Source organism: Cephus cinctus, unplaced genomic scaffold (genome assembly GCF_000341935.2).
Source record: "Cephus cinctus unplaced genomic scaffold, Ccin1 Ccin1_scaffold0093, whole genome shotgun sequence".
Taxonomy (NCBI): domain Eukaryota; kingdom Metazoa; phylum Arthropoda; class Insecta; order Hymenoptera; family Cephidae; genus Cephus; species Cephus cinctus.
In genome coordinates, this window is record NW_014332832.1 from 20,538 (window position 1) to 31,015 (window position 10,478).

Below are 10,478 nucleotides of genomic sequence, written 5' to 3' on the forward strand. Positions count from 1 at the left end.
AAAAAAAAAAAAAAAAAAAAAAATGTATATCATACCTGCCTAATCCAATAATTTGATAATGCTTAAGCACAAGTGATATATCGGTGCAGCCGGTTTAATCCGATAAACTAGAAAGATCAAAAAACAGAATCAATAGTCTCTCCTACTTATACGATACGAGCGATGGAATTCATCCATCTTGAATTTATCAATGTAGTATACTACATTAAGCCACTAGTGTTGCCCATTCTCCTGCGGCACTCCTCTTTTGATTCCTGTGTCATAGAACTGCGAAGATCTTTCTCTATAGTGGTACCGTAATACTATCCTTTATCCATATACTGGCTGATACTATTGCTGCCTACTACCCCCTCGATACAGGGGGAAATCAACATCGATAGTCACCACTCGGGGAAGAATCGGTAAGCCGAGAGCCACGGTATCGGCATTGGAAAAGGATTTGCATAATGGACAGCGGTGCCAATGCGGCAGGCTAACACCAAGGCTTCGCCATTATTCGCTTTACCCCACCGACCTACCTTTTCCAGGGGTTGGTTATACGTGCGATATCCTTCCTTTATTCACCCCATGCTGTTGTATCCTCTATCGTACGGAGGATCAAATGAAAATACAAAAATATATATAAAAAGTACAGACTTTGGTATGGACTATACTATATGTATATATATATATATATACTACGTGTGATATAGGCACGTTTGATAAACATCGGCAAGGAGGGGGGAGGGGGAGAAGCGAAGAACAACGAACATCAAAGTGCAAACAGTGAGCAACCCCCCTTATTCAAAAGGGTATCGATGTAATTCCGTAAAAATGGAATAAAGAAGCGGGATATCCGCGAAACTACGTAACCCATAATTATATTACTTTACAAAAGAAGTTATTTACCATGATGGGGCAGAGGAGTAGGAGAAGATGGAAATAAACCAAGCAGAAACAAGTGGGGCGGGGGAGAGAGTGAGAAGAAAGAGGTAGCGAAAGAGGGAGGAAATAGTACTTCGCCATGAAGATCCGATTTCCATCGGGGTCGATCATTAGGATGCCTCTTGGTAGGTTAAAGGCAGAAGTAATAGGTGGGTTAAGAAGGGGGAGCGATAGAGAGAGAGAGAGAGAGAGAGAGAGAGAGAGAGATAGAGAGAGATGGGGATGAAGGTAAGGGATGGGAAATAGGAGTAAGAAGAAGTCACTGCTTACCTCACGAAAGGTATAAGAGGATGCTTCTCTCGTTTTGACGTCCCTTGGGGAAGAAGTTGCATTCTCGTTAGTCTTCCGAGTTTGCTTTAAACGTGATACGGTAAACTGAACGTAACGAGTAGAATCGATTGTCTCGAAGGAGTCGATTGATTCCTTGTTCGTTCGATTTCTGAAACGAATCGAAATACGTACGCATGTAATCTCTCCGGAGAGAAAAAGGTAGAAGCGAGTGATAAAGAATATTTTTATCTTCATTGTCAATCAGTGACAATCTTGTAATCCTGGCTAAGGTCTGGAGCGAGGAGGAGGAGGAGGGTCTCGAATTTGACTCGACAGTTTAAATAAAGTTTCCAGTCCCCAAGGGAAGCTCCTTACTTACAGAGTATCATACTGTTCAAACAGCTGAGATTTAATTCGATACCGTGCGGTATCAAAACAGTCTCCTGTAACGAGAGTGACTGCCGGTTTACTTTGGTCCGATTTTCAATTAATTCAATTACCCAGGCAATAACGATAAAGCACGTAGTCTCGTCATCCTACCGTGGCAGTGAGGATGAAGTATGAAGAAAGAAAAGTGTCATTACAAAAAAAAAGCAAAGGAAGACAGAGGCTCGAGACTTTTTCCAACAATCTTTAACAGTATAAAATTGAGTGTAACCTAACCTAACCTTTCTTTTGATGAACCTGAGCAATTTCTCGTTAGCATTGCTAACGTCGGAGTCTGCAGGTCGGCTTATACGTAGCACGAAAATCCCTTGGCTTATTATACAGCCAGTTTTTTCTTACTCGTTCCGCGTCCTCACTTCTTTTTTTTTCACGGGCCCTTTCACAGCTTCCATCATAGATAATGGCACCCGTGAGGAAAGTATACGCTTTTCTCCTCGCGAAATCCATAGCCGAATCTTCAGGGAATTTGCCCCTTTTATCCAGCACGGTATCCTCATTGGCAAAACCCTCTCGAAAATCCACAGCCTGCATACCGGAGACCGATACCCTCCACAACGTCATCGGCACTCACGACTCTTGGCAACATCGGCCATTTTCAACTCCCGAAGTAGACCCATGAGGATCGACTACTGTATTTTGACTGGATGTGCAATGGGAGACGTTCGTACGAAATTAAAGTGGTGGCGCGTGAGTAGAATTCCGCAGAGCCCGCGAAACGCCATTTTTTTTAATTTCGTGAACGTTGGTACTACTGATCCTAGTGTCCCTCTATAGTTACAAGGGTCGGTGTGTTCAGGAGGTGGTACCAGGAGGGTACAGGAAGGTTTGAAACTGTTAAAGTTTTACTCTCTGAACGATTCTCCCACCCACCGTCCAAGTATCTAATGGAGGCGAAAATGTCGATCGAAGTCGTTTCGTTCCGGTTAATTCCTGTCGAAATTTTCTGCGTCCCAAGAATCTTCATGCTAAAAACAACAAAGTCGAATGGAAAACTCGATAAGTAGCCAAACGTGGTCGAGTCTAGTGGAACACATCGTAGGATATTTGAAAGTGGATTCGAGGGAAATGAGTTACCTATATATACACAGTCAAAGGAAGTTCCAGGTACAAAATGGCTTCTATCTCAGGCTGATATTCCTATTAATGAGGATACGATCGTTACTGCTACTTGAATCAAGTCCTTAGACATCTATATGTATATATATATATATATGAAATGAGAGAATTCTGGTACCCGAAGAAGATGCTGTTTTAACGATAAGTATAACTGTGCCACTTATACTGAGCGTGGTATAGCAAAGTGTAATTGGCTCTTCGACTTTTTGGCTATAGGAAATCTTACGCGGAACAAAATGGCAATTGGAGTTTCTTATCAGTTCTAAACTTATTGTGGAGAACTAAGGCAGTAAGGAAATGAGGACGTTTATACTTGGAAATCTCGAAAGCCATTGTGATTCTAAGGTGCGTTAACGATATTTCATCTAAAAGAAAAATATTCCTGCCCCCCTTATAAGAAAATAATAGATAGTCGAGGAAGAAAACCAAAGGTTTCCGATAGTTCATAAATAACTACAGTATAAAGGATGTTTCGTATGAAATAAGATTTACAGGTCGATGGTGGTCAATTTTATGGCGGCGATGCAAAAAATAATCTCGACGCGTGACCAGCAGCTTCAGGGGCGGCTCGTTTCATGGGGAGCAAAAGGGTGACAGCCACTTCCTGCCTAATTGCCAGCGGGTCCCTCGTCGCTCGGAAATCTCCTCGAAATATTACTTCCGGTAGAAGCCACCCTTTCCAAATCGCTATAGGTATATGTATTATATGTACATGTGGAATATACGGCCGAGATTCCACAATATTTTATGTCTCCTGTATATTATATCTATATACATATATATATATACGTGACAGACTAAGGCATTTTCGTTTTCCTGTCTTTACGAGGTAGTTTCGTCGCGCTCGAGTGATAACTCGACTCTCCATTAAGATGGAGGAGGACTTAGCTGGGAAGGTCTTGCGGATCGAAGCCAATAAGTCCTTTGGCTTCGTTTCTAATTCGACTTTGGATCTCCCTTTGCTGCTGAGTATCCTCGATTCATCTCCATACCAATTCGTGGTAAAGCATTTGTATGGCGGCAGGTAACTACGTAGATATGTAGATGTAGATAGACGTTGAAATTTCTTAGCGTTTCCCGTAGAAGCAGCCAATGAAATTTTCTCATTTAACCGTATTCGTAACAGGACCGCCCCAAATAAGGGTACAGCGGAGATGTTGGATATCGCCGCACCTTGGGACGCATAACCGTAATTAACGGGAGGGCAAAAATAGGGGCGGATAGTGGAGGGTTTGCTAAGTGAAAACTCATATTTACTGGTTAGCAGGCTCAGACATCCGCAGTAATACTGCATTACGCGATACCTGGGGAATCCAGGGGATCTAGGGAATACTCTGTTTATTCACTGAAATAAATCTAGTGTCAATGCTATGAAAAATTTTTCATACATTATTCTTCACGCACGCTACACGTTATTGTACATACGTTAAATCCATAATTAGATAAAAGCATTAGACACCTTGAAGCCGCATAACCCCATTAATTCAAATCTCTATGAAATATGAAAAAAATTGTACGATTAACTCAGTAGAACGGATCAGTCCCGAAGCGTGACCAATTATTGAACTCGAAGTAACTCGTGCGCGAGTAAGTAATTGCTCGATAACCAGTGCGAGCGATGTCGTTTAAATAATTAATACATTCAATAACTCTGGTCGGCTTAATAATTTTCATTTCACAGCATTGTCTCTGCTGACGGCTCATAATTTTGTATGATATTCGGACTCCATCAGTAGGTACTATCATATCGAACCATCCCTGCGTTATCATACCCTATTGTGGCAGTTCTGAAATCAATATAAATGAACTCACCGGAGAGCCATCAAGTATACAGTAATAAACGTTAATTTGATGACCGATTAACATAAAGTAAGTATAACAATAGTTATTCGTACGAATCGCTCTGATTCATCTAACGTGTTTTATATCTGGTTTCCATGGCAACCATGTTACTACACGCTGAGCCATTAGGCGCACAAACGTTTTAAGCCACCGGAACGACGTAACGTAATAACCGACAGACATTATCACGATGAAAGGATGAAAATTGAGGCGTCCTTGCTCAAATGTTTTAATGTATCCTCTATTTCCATTATGTGTCAAACCCAGATGCCTATTCCACATTAAGCACCTCAACGTCACCTAAACACGAAGCCCGAACATCAGATTGATGGGCTGGATAGTAGGGTGACCCGACAATCGACCATCAGACCAGTCAATATTTGTACAAATAGCTACAACTATACGTCACGTTGAAAGACAAACGTTTAAAAACATATAAGACATACAATTTAATCCTATGGCGAAATAGGATTACATGTAAACTCAGTATACAAACTTAACAAATCTACAAACTCATAGGAAATAAGAAAATTGCTAAAGTCGATAAGAAAGTTCAGCAAAGAATTTCAAATCGAGTGCATCACTTAATCATATTTTCAATTCAATAGAACCAACTCAATTTAGCGAGTCAGTCTAGTCAACGGCTAGTGCGAGTATTATGAGTGCAGACGGCACGCAATATCATATTTAGAGAGGTCAATTCAAAGTTAAAGTACTTCAACATAGGAAAGGGCTTTTCGCTCCGGTGAAGTCGAGAAGTCTGAGTAGTTAGTTATACTAAACTTGGATGCAATTCCAGGGCCGGGTGTAGCAGTGCACTCTTGCGGCGAGCAAGTCCATTGTGCATAGCGCTGTTTCCCTCGGCGACCTCAACGCGTTGCGTGTCTACTTCTATACAGTTGTATAAGTGCCACAGTTCTATCGTAAGGCACGGTACGTATTTCACTTATTTTGCACGTACGTATACGTATACCTATGTGCAGCTATAGATGCAATTCCTCATGGTGAATAATATATGTCGCCAAATGCATGTACGAATGTCGAGCACGTGGGACGTGTGCACCAGCGAATATCGTGTTCAATTCTCAAGTCCAAGTTTCGCAGGACAGACGTGTAGCTTTCCAGATGAAAGAGCCGCGGTTGGCTCTGGGAGTTAGGGGACTGGGTGTAGTGTATAGTCAGCACCGTGAAATCTAGGGACGAGGTTCTCGAACTCGCATCCTGAGGTTCTTGAGCTTCGAGCTTTCCTCGTCTTCCTCCACCACTGGATCAAGTTTGCTTCGCTCTGAGAGGTTAAAAATTCTTCTTTGAATCTCTTGGCACTGTGGAAATTCATAAAAGTAAAATGTACTCTAACGAATTTACATACTTTGTTGCAAAGATATACCTTGTAAGCTATGGATCCAGTTGTCTCGTCGTTCTGATCATTGTAATCATCAGCCTGGATCTTAATTCTAGTTTCTTCTCTCCTGTCTTTTTCTTATCTCCCTTGAGACTTCTATACGACGATTCTTCCTGGTTCCAGCTCGTATCCTTGGGGAGTCATTAAATTTATCAGACACACCCCTCGTCTACCAATTTCGTGCTGACTTCGATGTCCCGGGTAGGTTGCTAAGCGTCTTGTAGGAAATAATCGAGTTAAGAACCCTGTTAGAGACGTCCTGGCTTATGAGAACGACCGCGTCGTTGTTAATTCTGTAATAGTTAGCGAGAATAGAGTATCAAGTGAAAATAGACTTAATATACTAGTAGACCCGGTTGGATGATAGTTTAGAGGTAAAATACAAGAGGAGGAAATAACGTAGATATAAGAATAGACTAATAAGACAGGAATAAATGGATAGACTGTTGTTTACATGAAAAAAGGATTATTCCGTCACTATGGATCTACGATTTCGCCAGGAGATGCTGCACGTACCCGCTATCTCGTTGCACGGAGGTTAACGAAGAGTAAAACCAAGAAGCCAGAAGAGTGGCCGTAGGTAGTAGAGGTAACGTCAGTTTTTGAAAGTCGTTGCCTGTAAACTCGAAGCTGAAAAGTAGACAAGGAGAAGAGGGGGGTTAGGGACGCTGAGTAGAATGAGAAGGGAAACAAAGAGAAATGCCATATTGCAACGTCGGAGTGCCTCGGAGCCGGTAAAAAATTCCTCCACCGCTTTCTCTTTGTTTCTGGTTTAATCTTGGCAGGGGATGCTGGTTACGCATATCTATGTACGTATGTATACCTACGCTGAGATGACAGGATGTCTGGGATGAACGTGTACCTAGAGGAGCAGCTCATCCAGCATCCCAGTAACGTCGAATGAAATGCTCTTCCAGTCTTCCTTTCAGTTGTCCTCCCTTTAGAATCCATTCCGCCAACCCTTGATACCCCGAGGGATGGCACTGGTTCTTACTCGTACGCTATATATGTACAAATTGCATTGGCATTCACGTAGGAAAGAGGATTTGAGAAATCGAGAAATCGAGCACCTCTGAAATCGTAAGAGGAATTCGAGTGAGAATTCAGGCGGGGGTCCGTTTTAACGGCGACTTCCGCTCGTCTTGGTTAATCCAGGAGCTCTCTCGGAAACTCAATTTTCACAGCTCCAGCCGCGTTAGGACAGTTATCCTGTCCCTTGTAATGAGAGCATCTCTGGTACACGGTCCGACCCAGACCTTCTCCAGGGAGCAAACCCGCTTCATTTGGTTATGTTATGAAGCGAGGTTACGTCCAACCCCCGAGGCAGTAAAACAACTCTATAATCCAGCCATGCCATAACCTCCCAGAAGCCCTTGGCCTGGGTGGCTAGCTGTCTTCTCACTTGCGAAAGCCGAGCATATAAGTAGCCCAGGAAATTCCGAATAGAGAAGCCGATGAGTTTGTGAACGAAAAACAAAATAAATAATGAGACTTTGAGGTTATACGATGGCATATGCATCGAGCCAGAATCGATTTCTCGTAACTCTTAGGAATTGCCAACCGAGTGGAATAACGTCGAGCATTAGCAAAATAGTTAAACGGTTATGCCTATAATAGGAGTGCGTTAATGATGGGACGCCGTTACGCGAGAAGGTTTGTAGCGAGTTGTTGCGCCTCTAATGAAATTCTATCCAGTCTCCCGTGTCCCTTGTGTGTCGTAGAGAAAAGCCATACTGCAGAAAACAACGTTCTACGTACCGTCATGGACACGGTTTATACATATGAATTCCGGGTGCAATAATACTAAGGCTCAGTCACGTTTCGCCATGGGTACGGCATCAGCTGGACTGCCGGAACGGAACTGCTTCGAGGCTTTCTACCTATTGGCGATCGGAGCGACGCGGCGCGGCGGAACGCGGTACCTCGGCGAATGCGTTTCGTTAACAAAAGCGTCACTTTTAATTACGCAGCTGTGGTATTCGAGTATCGGGCTACTATCAGGACAGTGTTGAGGGGGGCGTCCAGGGTATCCGGAGTGTCCGGGTATCGGCGAATCGGTGGCCTAGCTGCGCTGGTCAGCACGATATTGGCTATCGCCTCTGCTCGCCGCATTGCATCCCCCCACCGGCGTAATCTGGAAATATTAGCCCGCAACCCCAGCCTCTCATACTACCAACCATACCCCTAGCTGGATCCTCTCGTATCACCGATGTCCAGGACACGCGCCACGCGGCAGCAGCCAAACGCAATGGCTACTCTATGTATCAGCTGGCTATATAGACTTATGTATACTGCTGTATATACCTAACCTATGGAACGCCTCATATATATATATATATATATATATAGATACGTGAACGAGAATCAAGTAGAGTACACGTAGGAGAGAGATAGAGGGTATACCACGAAAATGCGAAAGACAGAGACGGAGAGAATTTTAGATACGTGAACGAGAATCAAGTAGAGAGCTGGCTATATAGACTTATGTATACTGCTGTATATACCTAACCTATGGAACGCCTCATATATATATATATATATATATATATAGATACGTGAACGAGAATCAAGTAGAGTACACGTAGGAGAGAGATAGAGGGTATACCACGAAAATGCGAAAGACAGAGACGGAGAGAATTTCTCTCCAGTGAAATATTGAGTGGTCGGCTGTGTAACCGGAAGCACTATTAAATCACAGGATGCAGGTATTAAGCTGGCTTCCGGTTTAAGTGCACAAGCCTGGCATGCCCTGTCACGCTTACTTCTTGACGAGGATGTTGACTTTTTTTTTCCCCCTACAAACATACATATAATATTATACGTATTAATGCAAATGGGTGAAAGTAACGTCATCGTCATCCCTTAATATTATTTTATTATTCAGGCGTCCCTCCCTCCTCTTAATCTCTCGCCTACCCTTGGCTCTTCTTAGGGGCTCGTACCTCTCGGAAAGTAGGCTCGTGGTTTGGGGGTACTGCCCGTAACTGCCCGAGGTCACGGAAGTCAGCATAGGGGGTAGCATCCCTTCGGGCAGTTACGTGTTACTTTCATAGGCGATTTGTGCAATTCGCACGGTACGGAGCCTCGTTCGCAAATTACTGGGATTAGATTACACGTGATTTATCGTACGAATTCGAGCGTTTCGAGGTGTAATATAAAACGAAATGGTGAACGAGCTCTCGGCATGAGACCCTTATACCAGTATGCTCGAGCGTTTCGCCATTTTACAATGGAATAAGTAATATAATAAGCGGTTCGTGTACAACATACATTGGTCTACAAACTGGCAATCATTACTGACACAAATAGCAGGGGATGAATTGTTATTGGTTTATACCCTGGATTCCCTGTCTATTCTTACGTCACCGTATAAAAGATATAGCTATTGGCAGTCATAAATCTTACGGTAGATTTTACCACCCTTACCTAATACGTATTTCTCTCGCATCCATTTCCCTCGTTACGATATATTTACGTCAAGGTCGTACTTTCATGTTGCTTTTTACAAACTTCAGTATAAATCGTTAAAAGTCCACCGTTGGCCAAGGGTTAATAAAAGGCATACCGATACAAGGTTCACGGTCCATTACACCCTTGGACAATTGATTCCCAAATGTGCTTTATCGTTGAAATTAAAGAGCTTTAAATTTAGATACGCTCCTTGTAGCAATGACATTTACGAATAAATATACCCGAACGATATATACGAAAGAACGTAAAAGTTTATGAGGCGTGTAATTTTTTGTGTATTTTCAAAATTTTTCTAACCTTACTACAAACCAATTTTTTCACTGTTAGCGCGAAAATTGTCCATCTCGATTCACAGGAACGTTTCAGTCACTCATCCACGTTGGTTTCTGGGTCTGCTTCGTCCCTGAAGATCTCCACGGTCCTTGCTCAAGTTCTTGAGGCAACCATGCCCAAGCACCGTACAGCCAAGTGGAATACCATCCCTGAAACCTCATTCGTCCCTACAGTCAGTAGGAAGAGTTATTTTTAACGAGGGGCACGAATAGTCGCGAATGAGCGGTGAGCCGAGCCGTTAATTTTCAGCAGGCTGCCAACAGCCCAGCCAGGCACGTAACAGAAGCAACTGTGTGACGTAAAACGGGCCATGCGTCTTCGAGCCGGACACTCGAGAAATACGCCCGGTAATTGCATTTGTGTGTAGCCGAGAGCCTTTATTCCGTTGGCATTTATTCAGTTCAAAGAGGCAGCCCACTTAAGGAGGAGATAAATGTATTTGCCGGTGCCGCGAGTTTCCAAGCCGAATCCCGGCGTCGTCGCCATTCTATTTCTTTCGTGTCTGCCCCAGTCCAATATTATCTTTTTTTCTCTCTCCTGCTATCAAAACGGAAACGCGAATACAAATGTAAACCGGCTTGTCTTCTCGATTCTGTATTTACTCTCGATTGCTTTCAGAAATGATAAATCCAAAGGGGATGAAAAGGATTCCCCCACCCCCCACCCACCCACC

General features: G+C 43.2%; 3 long non-coding RNA genes across 7 annotated transcripts in view; 1 reads left to right on the forward strand and 2 right to left on the reverse strand.

Annotated features, from left to right (window-relative positions):
• Positions 1–2,266, reverse strand: part of LOC112495337 — a 2,813-nt gene extending 547 nt beyond the window's left edge. The window contains exons 1-4 of the long non-coding RNA XR_003061746.1: positions 1,863–2,266; positions 1,195–1,363; positions 519–582; positions 36–107 (exon numbers count right to left, since the gene is read on the reverse strand). This is a non-coding gene — a long non-coding RNA (uncharacterized LOC112495337). The remainder of the gene's footprint in view (positions 1–35; positions 108–518; positions 583–1,194; positions 1,364–1,862) is intronic.
• A 248-nt stretch (positions 2,267–2,514) lies between these two features.
• On the forward strand, positions 2,515–3,988 carry LOC112495334. Of its 3 annotated transcripts, none has more exons than XR_003061736.1 (4): positions 2,515–3,102; positions 3,244–3,450; positions 3,591–3,781; positions 3,884–3,988. It is a non-coding gene; the product is annotated as an uncharacterized LOC112495334 (long non-coding RNA). The 3 variants fall into 3 exon arrangements; XR_003061735.1 differs by having other exon boundaries at positions 3,252–3,450; positions 3,587–3,781; XR_003061734.1 differs by having other exon boundaries at positions 3,252–3,450.
• A 1,791-nt stretch (positions 3,989–5,779) lies between these two features.
• LOC107273994 lies at positions 5,780–10,094 on the reverse strand. Of its 3 annotated transcripts, none has more exons than XR_003061733.1 (5): positions 9,775–10,094; positions 6,825–7,002; positions 6,518–6,631; positions 5,987–6,294; positions 5,780–5,921 (listed from the first exon to the last, which is right to left on the reverse strand). It is a non-coding gene; the product is annotated as an uncharacterized LOC107273994 (long non-coding RNA). The 3 variants fall into 3 exon arrangements; XR_001539386.2 differs by lacking the exon at positions 9,775–10,094 and adding an exon at positions 7,072–7,813 and having other exon boundaries at positions 6,829–7,002; XR_003061732.1 differs by lacking the exon at positions 9,775–10,094 and adding an exon at positions 7,072–7,813.
• Between the last annotated feature and the right edge of the window lie 384 nt (positions 10,095–10,478).